Source organism: Molothrus aeneus, chromosome W (assembly GCF_037042795.1).
Source record: "Molothrus aeneus isolate 106 chromosome W, BPBGC_Maene_1.0, whole genome shotgun sequence".
NCBI classification, from domain to species: domain Eukaryota; kingdom Metazoa; phylum Chordata; class Aves; order Passeriformes; family Icteridae; genus Molothrus; species Molothrus aeneus.
The window spans coordinates 11,728,850-11,745,564 of record NC_089679.1 but is presented as its reverse complement, the minus strand read 5'-3'; the positions used below and the strand labels follow the sequence as shown (position 1 = coordinate 11,745,564).

Below are 16,715 nucleotides of genomic sequence, written 5' to 3'. Positions count from 1 at the left end.
TTTTTGAAGTAGAAAAACAAGTAACTGAAAGATGCATAATTTGCCAAAGGACAAATAAAAGGGTGATGAGAAAAACACCATGAGAAGGTCGTGAGTTAGCTCGTTGACCATTTCAAAGTATCCAAGCGGAAGTTTAGATTTGTTAAGCTCTAGATTTATTTGTAAAAAAACCCCGGTTAATCCAGAAGAAAAGGAATATACCACATGCTGGGGTGGGGGGGAGATCGTAAGAAAATAACATCTTAAAATACCAAAAACCCCTACGAAAAAGCAATAAAAGAAAACCGTGAAAGAAAAAAAAGGCTGGAAACAAAAGATTACCTCCTCCGTTCCGTTTGTTCCCCCACCCATTCGCGGCTGTACCCCCCAGCCCCTGTGCCGGCTCCGGCACAGTCCGTCTGCCCCAGTCCCGGCCGCCTGGCCCGCGGCCGCTCCGCCGGCCGTGCCGAGGGGGGGTGAGAATCTGTCCTGCCGCGTAGACCATGATTACCGCGCCGACCACACCGAGGGAAGGTCCCGTCTGCCTTGTCTGTCCCATCCCCGGCTGCCCTGACTCTGGTCGGCTACCGCCGCTGCCGGGGTCAGTAGCCTGCTTTGTCGCTGCCGGGGTCAGTAGCCTTCTTTGTCTCTGCCGGATCAGCTGCCATTAGCCATGTAGGGCTTTCCATGCTCGAAGATCCCCCTCGGGAGATTCCGGCTGCAGATCCCGCCTTTGGAGGACCGAGACTTGGAGTCATGCCGAGTCCCACCCGTCCTGCCCCAAGCTCCGTTCCCTTGGTAACCACAGCTCCGGCTGGTCAGAGGAACTCTCTCTCTCTCTCTCTAGAAGGAATCACCTTATCGAAACACTAAAAGTTCAGTTAAAAGAAATCCCTCTCCTGATTCTTCCTAAAAATACGGGAGAAAGGCTATAGAAGATAAAAATCCAAAAAGAATGGGATAAAGGGATTGGTCTATTTCCATTAAGAGAGGTTTTCATAGGAGGGGACGGACCGGGGTTTGTAAATGCTCCTTTGACTTAGTCTGAGCTCTGAAATTTTAAGAAATAAATAAAAGACATATTTAGAGGATCCCATAGGCATAGCTGAACAATTAGACCAATTTTTAGGTCCGAACATTTATACTTGAGAAGAAATGCGATCTATAATGAAAATAATATTTTTCTCAGGAAGAAAGATAATTAAGCAGAGTAGCTGGAATAGAAGCTTGGGAAAAAAAGATAAACCTCAGGAACCCCCAGAGAAGTCAAAATGCCAACTGTACCTCCTGAGCGGGGTAAAAATAATGAGGGGAGGAAACACATGAATAATTACTGTAATTACATAATCAAAAGAATAAATGAGACAGCATATCAAAGGCGAAATGCAAAAAAATATTTTTAAGGGACAGCTTTTTAAAGAGAAAAGAAGAAACTCCAACTAAATAGATAAACAAACTTAAGAGAAATAGGAAAATGGTCCTAAGCAAGCAGAAGATCTGAAAATCTTTAAAGAGATGGGCACAGAGGAAGAATAGGGAGGTCATAGGCTCTATTTTTTTAGGGGACAAATACCATCGGGAATCTTTGATAACTTTAAAAGTGGGTCCCCAAGAAGAAGAATTAGAATTTGTAGTAGACACAGGGGCAGACAGAACCTGCCTGTTAAATATTCCAAAAGGCTATAGTGTGAGCAAACATACAGTGAAAGTAACAGGGGCAAAAGTAGAAAGTTTTACAGTTGTGGTCATTAAAGATGTAGTAATTGAGGGAAGAAACTAAAATTTAGATGAGAGATGTCTTATTGGTCCCAGGGGCAGGTAGCAACTTATTGAGGAGACACTTACAAGTGCAATTAGGAATAAGATTTTACCAGAAAATGGGAAAATGACAGCTAGAGTTTTAAAATTAGGCCAAGAGAATGAAGAAAAAAATGAACAAGGAAGTTTGGGCTGGGCAAGGAAATAGGGGAGGATTAAATATCGACCCCATAAGGGTTACAATTGAGAGAAGATTGTCCCATACATGTACGTCAGTATCCTGTATCTTTAGAAGGAAGGGAAGGTTTGAAGCCAGTAATAAAAGGACTAAAAAAGGATGGGACATTAGAACTTTGTATGTCTCCTCATAATACCCCTATTCTCCCAGTAGAGAAGTTCGATGGGAGTTATAGACTAGTACAAGTTTTAAGGGAGGTTAATAAAAGAACTCAGACTCGCTACCCAGTGGTGCCAAATCCTTATACTCTTCCAATAAAAGCCCCACCCCAGCATTAGTGGTTTAGTGTGGTAGATCTTAAAGATGCTTTTTAATCTTGCCCACTAGCCAAGGAGAGCCGAGATATTTTTGCCTTCAAATGAAAAGATCCAAAAACTGAGAGAAAGCAGCAATTAAGATGGACAAAATTACCAGAGGGGTTTACAGAATCCCCAAACTTATTTGGGCAAGCTTTAGAAACAATACCACAAGATTTCCCTACTCCTCCTAGAATACAAATTATCCAATATGTAGATGATCTTTTACTATCTGGAGAAGCTGAAGTGAGAGAGGCTACTATACAACTTTTAAATTTTCTCAGGGAAAAGAGGACTAAGGGTATCAAAAAGGAAACTGTAATTTGTAGAACCAGAGGTAAAATATCTTAGACACTTAATAAATAAAAGTAGCTGGAAACCCAACCATGAGAAAATTGCAAGAATTTTATTCCTTCTCCCTCCCTCTTCAAAGAGGAAGATCAGAAAATTACTTAGATTATTGAAATATTATAGATTATAGATTGAGGGATACACACAAGCAGTAAAATTTGTGTATGAAAAATTGACAGAGGGAGATGATATAAAACAGACCAAGGAAGATATTGTTAAATTAAAAGAGTTAAGTTAAAACTAGCCTAAGTACCAGCTTTAAGCTTACCCTTGTTAGAAGAATCCTTTATCATTTATACATAAATACAGAAAATGGAGTAGCTCATAAAATTTTAATTCAGGAGTAAGGAAGAGTAAAAAAATATCTAGTAGCTTATATATCAAAGATGTTAGACCCAGTAAGCCACAGCTAGCCAGTATGTATTTAAGCTATAACAGCTACTGCAATCCTAGTAAAAGAAAGTTGTAAACTTACTTTTAGAGGTAAACTAGTTGTGTACACCTCGTACCGTCTGAGGTGTGTTGAATCAAAAGAAAAAAGTAAGAAGAGAAGAAAGAGAGAAGTTGAAGTAGGAGGGTGGCTAGAAAACTCTGAGATGTTGGAATGTGGAGTGATGACATCTTGGTGCTAGAAGAAAGCAGAAGTGTGAATGCAGGTTTTTTGCATGATAGGCAGGGAAGTGTATTAACACATGGTTGTTAAGAGCTGAACTGGGGTCCGGAAAAGGTTTAGCAGAATGAGCCCTCCTTGAAGAGAGAAGAGGATAAGTTGACTATAGAAAGAAATAGAATGTCAGGAGCACCTGAAGATGCCAAGTTTTGAGGTTGTCAAGGTTGGGAAGTGCTTGACCACTCCCATACGAGCGGCAGGGTCTCAGGGACTGTGGCAGGAACCAATTCATGGACGTAACCCGGCAGTGGTGCTGGGAGCAGATTATACACAGGTTTGCCGGGCAGGAGCGGGCTGGCTCAGTGGAGGAACTGCCAGGGTGGCTCCCAAACTGTCGGGATCCCGAGTCCAGGACTTACCATTGGCCCCGGTAAGTGGGTTGAGAGAGAGAGAGAGAGAGAGAGAAGGAAAGAGAGAGAAGAAGAGAGAGAGGGGGCAAAAGGAACCCAAGGCATGCCCCCCAGGGTCCCCATGCCCATGGCTGTTCTCCCCTGCTCCAGCCCTGCATCGAAATAGCAGCAGCAAGGGAAGGGCGAAGAACAGCATTGACGGCAAGGCTGTGAAAAGAGGGGGAGAGGGCTAGCACTAAAAGATAAAATCAAAGCAGTGATTGCTGACTCTCCAAACCTCACAAAGTGGTTTATTTTTCTTAAGTAAAAAGTTTTTCGTTTTGTTTGCTATTAAAAATAAAAAGTTTTTTTTTTTAGTTTTTTTACTGAAGAATAGGTTTGTAAGGCTAAAACAATTAAATGTTGCCCAAAAATTAAAAAAGCAATAGATGTGAATAATCATGTGTTAAAATCAGCCTGGCCTTTCTTATTTAACTAACTGTAACTCACAGAAAGAAGAATTTGCCTCTGCAGCTATTAGCACAGCTGGATAGAAGAAGAAGAGGCTGCTGTGGAGAAAGCTTTTAGCTAAACCCAGAAAGTTTGGAAGAAAAGCGAATGGTAAAAGTTAATGCAGTATTATCTTTCTTTTATTACTATGCTATTAAGAAGTCCTTTCCAGGTACTACTGAAGCAACAATCAGAATCACGGAAAGAGGGTGAATTCATGCCTGCAAAATCAAAAGACTTGTGAAGAAACCTGAGGAATGGACTATCACATTTAAACCGGGTGATACTGAACTGACTTTCCAATGGGGACTGAGTGGTAATAGTTTGGAAAAACCCAAATGATCCAAGAAATGTACAAAGAATAACGCTGAATTAAGAAGTAAGACAACACATATATCACTTGTTTCAAGCACTGCCTGAATAAAACATCTCCTTTGGGGAGGAATACTTCAGATAGAAAGAAAGATCAAGACTGTTTTTGTATTCTCACCTTAGCCTGTGAATTGTACAGGGGAGAAGGGGAATTACCATTTCCATCAGTAAACTTTATTTGATTCATTCCAATACTGGACATGCTAGCTGGGTTATAAGTAAATGCTTGAATTGTGGGAATAATTAGTATTGTAGTTCACAAAATTTATGCTCTTATTGCAAAAAGTGTTAAAGTAATAACTTTGTTTTGTGGATGGGAATTATTAGTGCCTGTTGAATGAGAGATACCTGAGGATTGGTGGGAAACCACACTTAAAGGGTGTCAAAACCAATTTGCCTGGAAATTAGTTAAGAGAAAGTGACAAGGAAATAGAGGGCAAGACCAGATTGGCCTCTGTATTTTGCCACCAAGAAGATCAAATACACCTGCTGTGGGTTGCAACCTCACAGGCATGGGAGGTGGGAGTATAAGCCATACTGGACCTCTGTTATTCCTGTTTCTGTCACTCATTTGTTGTTTTTTCCCTTTTGGGATATGTAGTATATGGTAGCGATAATTCATGCTATTAATGTATGGTATAAAATATTGTAAAATCCAAACAAATGTCTTTTTGTCTACCTCGGCCCGGGGAGCAGCTGTCTTATTCAGATACAACTAGTTCCCGGACACACGTTAAGATAAACATCGACGCTTTAACGTAAGAATAGAAGCTTCCAGGGCGATAATTGCTGGTTTCCCGATTGCATCTGTCCAGATAACCAATGGCGCCACCCTGATACATCTGAATACATGGCTTCCCTGGAGGAGTAGATTGACAACAACGACGCACCTGGACGAGGCTTTTGTCCACCTCTGCACATGGAAAGCAACAGTGATGCATGTGAAGAGACACAAAGAAAATTCGGTCATCTTTTCCTCGGGCAGAATAAACTGTATAAAACCTCGCTGCGCAGAGCCGCAAGCGTGAACTGGGGAGACTCTGACACTCGGGAGGTCAGATCCATGTTCACCCGGCGCCGATTCATACCCAAACTGGATGGCTCTCATCAACTATTTTTATTACTATAGGTTTCATGTTCAATTTACCTCGATTTTTTGGTTTTGATCACACCATCTCATGAATTTTGCCCTCATCCTCTTCCCTTAATTGGAGAAGCTTAACCACCATTTTTCCTTCCTCTGGGAATACTCCAATACCTAACTGCACCTGTAAATCCCGTCCTAATAAATTGCACCCTGCTTCTGGAACTAATAGAACATCCCTGATTACTACTTTATTTGCCTCTTCAAACTTTACTTGCTTTATAACTGAGACCTTGAACCCCTCCCCTTTTGCACCTACTACTTGCATGGTATCTAGACTCTTTTTGCACCCCTTTGGGATTCTACAAACACAAGTTCTTTCAGCCCCTGTGTCTATTAGGAATTCAAATTCTTCCTCCTGGGGGCCTATTTTTAAAGTTATCAAGGGCTCCTGATGGTATTCTGTCCCCAGGAGGTAGAGCCCCTGATACCCCTAATCTCCTGCTTTTCCTTTTTGCTCAGTCTCACAGACCCTCAGGTCTTTTTCCTTCTGGGGGCAATTCTTTCTAATATGTCCATTCTCTTTACAGTAAAAGCAAACTGGTCCTAAATTCCCCCATTTCCCAAATTCTCCTTTTTTTGCCCAGTCCAAAGAGCTGCATTCCCCTTCCATCTATCTTCTCGCACTCGGAATCCCCCTGCCTTACCTGCGTTGTTCTTTACGTGCTGGTTTCCTTCCCTGATGGCAGTTGCCATTACCTTGGCTTTTGCCTTGGCCTTCTCTTCATCCCTTTTTACATACACATTCTGTGCTTCCCTTAGAAGATCCTCTAACCTCCTTTCTTGACAACCATCTAACTTTTCTAACTTTCTCCATATATCTGGCCAGGCATCAGTGACAAAATTTATCTTTAGTAAGATCTGTCCGGCCACTATGTCAGGGTCAACTCCTGAATACTGCCTCATATTTTCCACAACCTTTCTAACCACTCGGTTGGGGGTTTCTTCCCTCTTTTGCTGCTCATCGAAAGCCTTACAAGCATTTTGATTATGTGGAGCTGCTTCTTTGATACCTCTTATAATTAATGTTCTATATTCCTCCATGTCTTGCCTTCCCCCAGTGTTGTTGTGGTCCCAGGCGGGGCACACTATGGGAATTTTCAGATGCCCAGGAGGTCCTTGTACATGCTCCCTTTCCCATATTCGTATCCCAGCAGCCCTGATCAGCTGTCTTTCATCTGGTGTGAACAACATAGTCATTATTGATTGCATTTCCTCCCATGTATAAATATTGGGCCCCAGAAACTGGTCTAGCTGCTCCGCAAACCCAAGGGGGTCCTCTAATAGTCCTTTTAATTCCTTTTTAAACATTCTCACATCAGAGAAACTGAGAGGTATGGTTACAAACCAAATTCCTCCCTGTACCCCTCCCCCAGGGGTACTTCCCTCAGGGGATAGAGTCACAATGCTTGGCTCCCATCCTCTGATCTGCTTTCCTCTCTTTGTGCTACTCTGCTCCTGGCGTTCTGGCTAGGCCCATCAGCGGGTAGGGGAGGTGGAGTTGGAGCTACTGGAGGTGGGGAGGGTAAGTGGTCTAATGGGTCCCACTCCGTATGTTCTGCTACCTTAAACATGCTCACCTTCGAGGGTGCGGTTTCCCCTTCCCAGCAAGCAGCATAGTCACTCTCTTCCTGATTGAATAGTTTCTTAGCTCTTACATACATGTTTAATACTCAGCATACCCATCCCTTGTCTGACCCATATCTCGGCCAGTATACGTGATCGCTCCTAATGTCCCTTCTGGTCCATTCCAATACGCAGTATTGAACCATTTTGCTTTCGTCCTTATCTCTGGTGTTGGGGTCATATTTCCATCGGGCTCGCTTCCTTCCCAGTGGACTATCTGGGGGTATGCCCATTGGTTCCTCTTCAATCTCTGCTTCTTCCTTTGGGGATTCTCTACTCACCCATGATCTCATCCTGACTAGCAGATCACAGGTCTTTCCCCAACAGAGCCCGCCCTTCTAGCCACTGGCCCTCCTGACAGAGCCCACCTCCCTAAAAAGGGTGAGGAAAAGGGGAAAAAAAAAGAAACCAGGAAAGGAGGAAGGAGAAGAAAAAGGAAGACAGAGAGTGGAAAAAGGGAGAAACAAAGGGGAAGAGGGAGAAAAAAACTAGAAAAAAAGCTTTACCTCTCTCCTGAAAAGAAATCCTACGGTTCAGGGGGCTTCCATCCCCGCCCCGCTCCGGCTCGGCTCACTCAGCCCCTACTCGCCACGGCACAGCTTGGCTAAGGTCCGCCCCTGGCCTGCCCCGGCTTGGTTCTGCAGCTCCGCCCCAACTCGCTGCGGCACGTGAAGTGTTACACCTACTACGGGGTAACCCCACCACAGCAAACCTCTCAGTGGTTGTCCCGTTTCTAGCCCAATCTCAGCTGACTCCGGGAACCACGGAGCTGGTTGCACCCAAGAGCCATCCTCGCCCGAGTTCGGTTACTGCCGGCGCCACCAGCAAAGGATTTTCCCCACCATGTGCTTGCCCACACAATAGAGGTTTCGCCTTTTAATCCTTTAACCCCTCCCAAGGTTCTGTCCTTCTTCGCTGTCCACTGGTGGAGATCACTTCCTCAAATCCTGATTGGAGGTCAGATGTCGCCATAGTGACAAGCCGACCCTCCCAGACGTCCCAACCCCGGCTGTCTCTTGATAACAATGTGAAGGGGTAAAACATAACTATAAATCTATAAAACTTTTCTTAACCTATATACATGATATTTGTCTGTTAATTGTGAGAGTCAATCATTGCATTACTCATCTAAAACACTTATCATCAGTGTTTCTAATGAAGGATTCTTGTTAATTATGGTTATTTGCTAAACTTATAAAACTGTACTTGCCCTGTGTCATGTGTGCATCTTTGGCGCATTTTCGGTTTGTATTTCAGCATGTTGTGCACCTGGGAGGACCCTTCATAAAGGTAAACACATTTTATCACCCAACTGTGTCTGGCTCATGATTTTAGGGACCAAAAAGGCAACACAAGTGTGGAAGGGGCTCACAGCTGGTCTGTGAGTCAGAAAGGGTTAGTGAAAGAGAGGAGCTGATAAGAGTCGCCTTTGCCCCTGAAAGGAGCTTTACCAAGGCTGTCGGCATGGAAATGAAGGAGGGAGAGAGATAAACAAGGGACAGGCTGCCTTGCTCCAGTGAATACTATGCTGATTTACTCTGACCAATGAATAAGTATAAACTTTGTGAAAGAGTATAAAAAGACAGCATGCTGTAAAATAATTATAGAGAAGCCTTCTTAAATACAGTGTGTTCTTCTGTTTGTTATGACCATCTCAACAACGACACACAAGAGGCCAGGAAATTAACTTTGGTACAAAAGATAATAGCATATACTCTGCACCCTGTAATCACCATCTTAGGCCAAAAAGGGGGACATTGGCTTTCCCCAAGCCATATGTTGAAATATCAGACTGTTTTAATGGAGTGAGAAGACATAGAGTTGAAAGTAACCACAGCGGTAAATCCAGCCCAATTCCTGAAGAGCCCAATGGAAGAGGATGAACAGCTAATCCATGATTGCTTACAGACTATCGAGCAAATTTATGCAAGCTGACCAGACTTGAAAGACACACCTATGGAAGATCCAGAGACAGAGCTCTTTACAGACAGAAGTAGCTTGGCGCAAGATGGAAAACTAAAAGCTTGCTATGCCGTAGACACGTGAGAGGGACCAATCTGATTTTTATTTATGCCTCAACATATGTTATACATGAGGTGAAGGATTCCTGTAGGGACTGTACATGTGCTGGAAGCCCTGTCCCCAGGGAGGCTTCCCCTGACAGCCAGTCAGGTGAGAGAAAGCTTCCTTGATTGGGCTACAAGCAATCCCCTACTTGCTAGTGGGGCAGATGCCTGGGAAAAAATGCCTGGAAAATCTGGCTATGGGAGGAGCCTTAGCACATAAAAACAGTTAACTGCGACATAACCAGGGGCCATTTTTCTTTGGGTTTCTTGGAGGAATTGGGGGCTTGCCTGGAGGGTCAGCTTGGCCCCCCTTCCCCCTCGCCTTTTTCTCCCTGCGGTCCTGCTTCCCTGTCTGGTCCTGCTTCCCTGTCCGGCCCTGCTTCACTGCTTCCTGAGGGAGCTCCTCGCCACAACAACCTTGTGCTCTGCTGTTTCTGCCTCCACCCACAGCCACCACGCCTCATCTTTAACAGCCCACACCTTCTCCACAAGTGCGCCTGTAGCTACGGCAGCCTGTTCTTTGCCGATGGGGGAGACAGGCAGCCTGTTGCTGTTTGAAAATAATGCCTAGCTGCTATGGGAGCCACGCAAACTCATTGTAGCTTGCAGCACACGCTCCATCTGCTGAGCTGACGCCAACAGAGTGCCCCTGGGTTCTTGAGATAACACTGTCTTCTATTTCTCTCTCGGTCTCTCTTTTTCCCTCTCTACTCTCTTTGCTATCCTCCTTTGGTAGGAACACTTATCTTTCTTTATCAATAAACAGTTTTAAGATATAATAGTGCCATGTTAATGTTTTATTTTCAACAGAGAAATCTATCAAAAAGAATCCTCACTGACTCCTTTCACAGCAGGACGGGACAACATGTCAACTGAGGTAATAGAAGCTGCACCACTGGCTGCAGACACCTCAGCACAAAAGGTAGAGGTCATAGTACTCTATGAAAAGCCCTGGAATTGGCAGCACAAGAAAGAGTAAACATATGGACTGACTCAAAATATACTTTTAGCATTGTTCATGTCCATGGAGCCATATTGAAAGAGGTCTATTAATAGCACAGGGGTCTCCGATTAAGTACAAACAAGAGATATTATCCCTCCGTGATGCCATCTAACTACCCATTGAAGTGGCTGTACTACACTGCAAAGCACACCAACGTGGGAATACCCAAATTCATGCACAAAATAGACTTGCAGGTAAAACTGCACAAGAGGTTGCACAGCAAGGCATCTTAGCATTAATACCTGAGAAAACTATTTCACTTCCAGAAATTAGCCCTGGATATATTAAAGCACATTTAAAATTAACTACTTCTCTAAAAGCCCAGAATAAAGAAGGCAGATGGCTAGTAACTCCCAATAACTGGGTCATAGTCCCACCACAACTGATGTTACAAATTGTAAAGGAGAAACATCAGCAAACTCACTGGGGAATCGATGCTATGGTAACCAGCCTACTGACTCAGATACTCAGTGTCCGTATGACAAAGATTTTCAAGTCCATTACAGAAAAATGTTCAACGTGTCTTAAGAATAACCCTCTGAACTTTAAAAGGTATCACTAAAAGAGGAAACACTCCTGGAGCTTACTGGCAAATTGATTTTTCTGAGCTATCATGCCAACAAGGATACAGGTATCTCCCTAGTGTTTGGAGATACCTTTTCCATGTGGCCAGAAGCTTTTCCCTGCCAGACCAACAAAGCTACCGAAGTCATCAAGATACTCTTTAAAGAGATCATACCCAGGTTTGGAGTGCCTATAAGGGATGTCATCTGATAGAGGACCTAATTTTATATCTGAAGTGTTACAGCAACTTAGTGAGCAATTAGATATCAGTTGTGATTTGCATACTCCGTGGAAACTGCAATCTAGCAAAGAGGTTGAACAAATGAATCAAACGAATGAAACAAAGAGGAAAATTAGCAAAATGTGTCAGGAAACCACTTTGAAATGCCCACAGGTGTTGCCACTTTGTTTTGAATTAAAGTACAACCTTGAGCTAACCTGAAGGTGAGCCTGTATGAGTAGATGTTTGGGAGACCATATTCTGCAAAAACTTTCCCTGGGTCTGAAGAACAAACTCGGAATCAGAAAATAAAATGATACTTAACTTCATTAGGGAAATCCTTTAAAAAACTAAAAAGGATTATAATTTTCTCACAACCTCTTATCCTAGACAACCCAGTTCATTCATTTCAGCCCACTGAAAAAAGTGTACATCAAGGCCTGGAAATCAGAACCATCTCAGGATGTGGCAGGACATCCCCCCCTGCTCTAGGAGGGCATATCTGTTGCCTATCAGTTGGTGCAATAACTCAGGGCATCTTCCCCCTCACATGAATTTGCTAATTGGTGAAATAACTCAATCAGGACAGCTTGTCTTGTAGTGAATTATTTCAGTGCCATGGAGGTGACATTCCCAGCTTACAATAAACATCTTGCCTTGAAAGCAAGATCATACAAAGATAAGCTGGAAATTTTGACGGACTGATACTTCACTTTACAAATTATAAAAGCTACACCATTGTCTTGGTTTAAAAGACAGATGTCTGCCAAGGAAGACAGAAGCCTTCCTGAAATGGAAAATATGACCCCCTTCCCTCCAAATGATTTTGAAATTATGAGGCTTTCAGGCAAAGACATGGGAAAAGGAACAGTTCTTTACTAGTATGTATCTGTATATTGAGACAAACAACAACAATGGCAGCAACAACAAAGAAAACAGAAACCCAATAATAGCCTTCTCTCAGCCTGGCAAGAACTTTCCCCTTTGGTGTAGTTATGACCACAGCTGGCAGGGGCAATGTTGGCTCCTGGCCAAGCAGGGCTGGTGCACTGATTTCCCCACGGCTGCAGGGGGTGCTGTGGCATGAGCTCAGCTACTTCTCCACATGGCAATGGCGACACAGGTGATAGGGGAGAGACGGGGTGGCTCTCTTTGCAAACTCACAGGAAGCAGCCAGTCTCAGTGCCACTCCAGGTGGCAAAATGGACTGTAGCAAGAACCTCGGAGCAGTGGGCTGAAACAGCAGAGGCAAGCACACCAGGAGTGGCAAACAAAGTGTAGCAAAAAAAAAAAACCAAAGTGGTGGCAGGAGCAGTGGGGTGTCTGGGCGGACACAGGGTGTTAAGGTAAAGTGTAACAACAAACCCGAAGCAGTGGCAGCCAGGCTCCTGCAAGCAGCTTCTGCAAGCAGCTGGGAGATGCTCCCTCCAGAGAAGGTTTGGGGGTTGGGGTCCCAGGTTTGCTACTGAGGCACCCAAGCAAATGGTGAGGGCCCCTCCCAGTGAGATCAGGTGTTGAAAAGGTCCCAGTTCAATGGAAGCTCTTATAAGCGAAGGCTCACCCACGGTAAGGTGAAGCAGTGAAGGATGAAACTCTGCAGTGGCAGCGAATCCTCTGGGCAGCAACAGTCCAGTACCAAAAGCACAAACCATCCCTTCTCCGATCCCAAGAGAGATAATGTGAGAGAGGGCTGAACTCAGCCCTTGACGCCCAGCCAAGTCTTGAGGTATGTCTGCACTTCCCTGTAGAAAGCCCCACGATAAGAGACTGCAGCCAACTGCATTCCATCCCCCCTCCTCTCCAGCTTGGCCACATCTTTTGTCTCTTTTAAGTACCCATCATTCCCATCTCTTAGGCAACAAATGGGAGAAAAATTCCCTGGGAGAAAAGGAAAAAAAAAGGAAAAATCCTAATCTCCAACAATCATATTTTCACAAAGCAGAAGTCTTCTGACATTCCCTGGAAATGAGTGGATTCTTTTCCCCAAAGTCAGGACACTGCTTTGTGGTTACTTTCTCGAGGGTTGAGTGAAAGGACTCTGTGTACCTCATAATCAATTCGGTCGTAAGTTACATTGACTCCTAATCGATACTATTTCTTTGCTAGCTGTAATATAGGTACCTTAATGATGTACACTGTTTTATTATCTACTAGTAGTTCTTTTGTTTTATCCTGTGTAGTAAGTAACTGTTAAAGGCCTCTTGTCTATTACCTCATGTCTATTCAATAAATAACTCATTTTATAATAGACCTGATTGGCCATCCTTGAGAACTTGCAAGCCAGAGTGATTTACGTGCAGGTCACCTGAGTAGAGCTGCTGCCAAAAATCTGAGCCTAAGGCAGGGCTTGACTAAAGCTCTCACTCGATCCATAAGACAGGAGCAGTGGAAAGGACCTTATCTGGTTCTGTTGACTACGAGAACAGCAATGAAAGTAAAAGGACTTAACTCCTGGATTCATTGCACACGAATTAAGAAAGCTCTAGACTCGGAGTGAACAGTGGAAAACACCAGACTCCTATGACAAAAAATTTCAAAGACATCTATGAACAAGCAGGGAAATGTATACATTAATGTTTATGGGAACCTTTTTTCCTTTAGGTGGGACTGTGGGAGAAAATTTGATATTAATGTTAATTCAAGGGTTTGGTAAAATGTGCATTCTGTCCAGCTTTACAAGCCTGCCTCCCTATCCCTGGTTCAACAGGGGAACCCATTCCCTGGGGAATTATCCCTATAGATCTGTCAATTGTAATTCACTATGATAATCTAACTAAGGGAATAGCAAAAGCAAACATAACCCACTATTTGGATGAGGAAGAGAAATGTTGGCGACAGGGAGATGGCCTCCTCAACGATCCAAGAGATAACAGAATTATTTTTGGAAAGGAAAAAGGTAAAGAGTACCCAACAGGATCCTAGTCTCGACCAGCGTTGTTTAGGATTTTGCCTTAGCCACTTCAGGAGGCCAAGCAGCCAAATTGATAGAATTATCTGTTACTAAAAATCCCATCCAAAATTTTTCAAGCTTGCCAGAGAGTCAAACTCTCTGAAGCAAGCCTTGTAGCTGAAGAAAGCTCTTGGAAGGACAATGGAAATACTTGGCGAAGGTGGGATGGTGTCTAGATTGGGGAATCACACCCATGTGTAATCTAAGAGTCAATGGGGGTGTAGAGAAAAACAAAACCATACAAGTCAGTCCAGCACCATAAGCAGGATGGACAAATCAGTTCTAAATTGTAGTAACATGTGGTAGCAGCTTTCTGGTCACAGAAAAAGATAGTTTCCCAGGCATCGTTCTGGGAAAAGCTGTGAGAAGCTCAGAGAAAAGAATTATAAACAGTCCTTAATCTCTGCAGCTGTAACCATGTTAAGTGTCTTACATGATGTTTACAGTAAGGTTGTTTACCAAATGGGTGTCTTGTTAATTAGCCAATCATGTGAAATATATTACTTAAACGACCAATCAGGTCCACCTATAGCAAAGAAGATATAAAAGAAGACAGCTGAATAAAGGAGAAGCTTTTTGCCTTTATGCCTTCTGAATGATGGAGTCCATGTTGCCTTCTTTACTGTCCCCTATACCTTCGGTGACAGTAACAAACCTTTAGATTGTGTTAAATCCATGGAAGTTCCTTCCTCAGGTTATACTGTTTGGACTACTTTAGATGGATATTGTACTACTCACCTTACATTTGAATCAACCACCAGGAAAGTTACCTTAAGGTTATTAACCCTATGTCCAACTTGGAAAAGAAGCCCTATAAAGGCCCAATACTGGAATAAGGCAAAACAAGCTACTGGGGATGAATGGACAGGGCCTTCAGCTTCCACACAGTTTGAATAGGCTTCAAGAGTTTTCTTTTACTCGGAGTCATGGCTCTAGAAAATAGGATTTTGTTAGATAATCTGACTTGGCAGATAAGGAAACTATCTGAAACCACGGAAAGGGGATTTCAAATTATGAATAAACAAATACAGGCAAACACTAGATTTACATTACAAATCAGACTGGCCTTAGATTTATTGCTGGCCAAAGAACAAGGGGGTTGCTGGGTATTTAAAATTGGATAAAGAACACTGTTGTGTACACATCCCAAGTGTAACAGACCTCCAGAGATGACAGAATGCAGCAAGTTGCTGAAGACAGCGGGGCTATTCAAAGGGCCTCTCAAAGGGCTATTCAAACCCTTGCTTGGGTTTTTGTTAGCATAGGCAAGAATTTTTGGGGTTTTTTCCTTTCCCTGGCCTTGGAGACTGCAACCCTTTGGCAACTTTTGGTTTTTTCTTGAGCTGTTTGGCTTGGTTTTGGTCCAATATCAGACAAGGGGAGACGATCGGCCACAGGACCGGCGGGGGAGCTGTGGGGCTGCACCATCTCGGCCAGACCTTGGAAAAAGCCAACTGAACGAAAGAAAGGACCCTAAATCCACCAGCTTCACCTGCTTTGAAGAGGAGACCAACATCAGAGATTCACCAGGTTCCTATCTTTTTCTGAGCTGCTGTGTCAACCTTTGTTTCTTTCTTCCCTAGGGCAGAAGCCAGGCACCATTTTGTTCCTCCCTGTCATGTGGCCAGCCACTTTTTTCTTTCCCTGCCATTTTGGGGGGGGGAGTTTGTTTCGGGAAGGGGGGGGGTGTAAGGTTCCAACAATTCCATATCTAGCATTTGTTCTTTTTTTTCCCGTTCTGTGTGGGCACTTCGTCAATAAACAATTGTGGTTTTTCACTTTGATCCACTAGTATTTATTTTCTCATTGGCAGAAAGGGATTGTTGGAACTCCCTTTTTTCTTAGAGGAAACACTCATTCCAGTGTGTTCTTCTCCTAAACTTGTCTCAAAACTGAGACACTCACACAGAAAAAAGGAACAAAATGGCAGCAGTTCCGTGTAACATTCCCTTTTTCTTCCACCTGAAGCCACAACTCCCAGCAATGATGTTATATAGAATAAACAACCCAGACACTCATGGCTACAGGCTCCACCCCCCTTAAGGCAACTACGAGAAAATTTACTCTATCCTAGCCATAACTAGGACAATGGTGGACTTGGCAGTGCTGGGTTAAATGGTTGTACTCAATGATCTTTTCCAGCCTTAATGATTCTGTGGTCACCAAATATCCTTTCTGTATGCATTCCAAATCTTTCTTGCAAGACACCTGCTGAAATAAAGGCAATTGCAAGTATTCAAGTGTCACAAAAGTTTCTGTATAAAACCAGCTAATAGTGGTTTTATAAATTCTCATAAATTCTAAACAAACAGTTTACACAAATAAACATGTACTTGGCTACAGTAACTTAGGAAGTCCAAAGCCAGCTCAGGTCTCATGAGTCATAGCTGACTGCATTGACACAAAATTCTTCCTGCTATATAGCTCTTGAGCCTGATGTATTCATGAAACAAGCTTCATAGTGATATCTGCTTAAAAAATACTAGTTCAAGTGCTTAAGGCAAATCACATATGGAGGTTTATGTGTTTTTATATGCTTCAAAACCCTTAAGAGTATTCTGAGGGAGGGGAAACTTTAAGAAATTTTTGCTTGGTAAACCAGTCTCTGTCACTACTCTAAACAGTATTTCTTTTATTCT

At 43.3% G+C, this 16,715-nt stretch overlaps 1 protein-coding gene and 1 long non-coding RNA gene across 4 annotated transcripts in view; both read right to left on the bottom strand.

The window, feature by feature from the left end:
* Nucleotides 1-16,715, bottom strand: part of LOC136568515 (ceramide transfer protein-like) — a 162,436-nt gene that overhangs the window by 95,616 nt on the left and 50,105 nt on the right. The window lies entirely within an intron of this gene.
* On the bottom strand, nucleotides 133-7,842 carry LOC136568517 (uncharacterized). Its single transcript, XR_010785230.1, has 2 exons — nucleotides 7,780-7,842; nucleotides 133-836 (listed from the first exon to the last, which is right to left on the bottom strand). It is a non-coding gene; the product is annotated as an uncharacterized lncRNA (long non-coding RNA).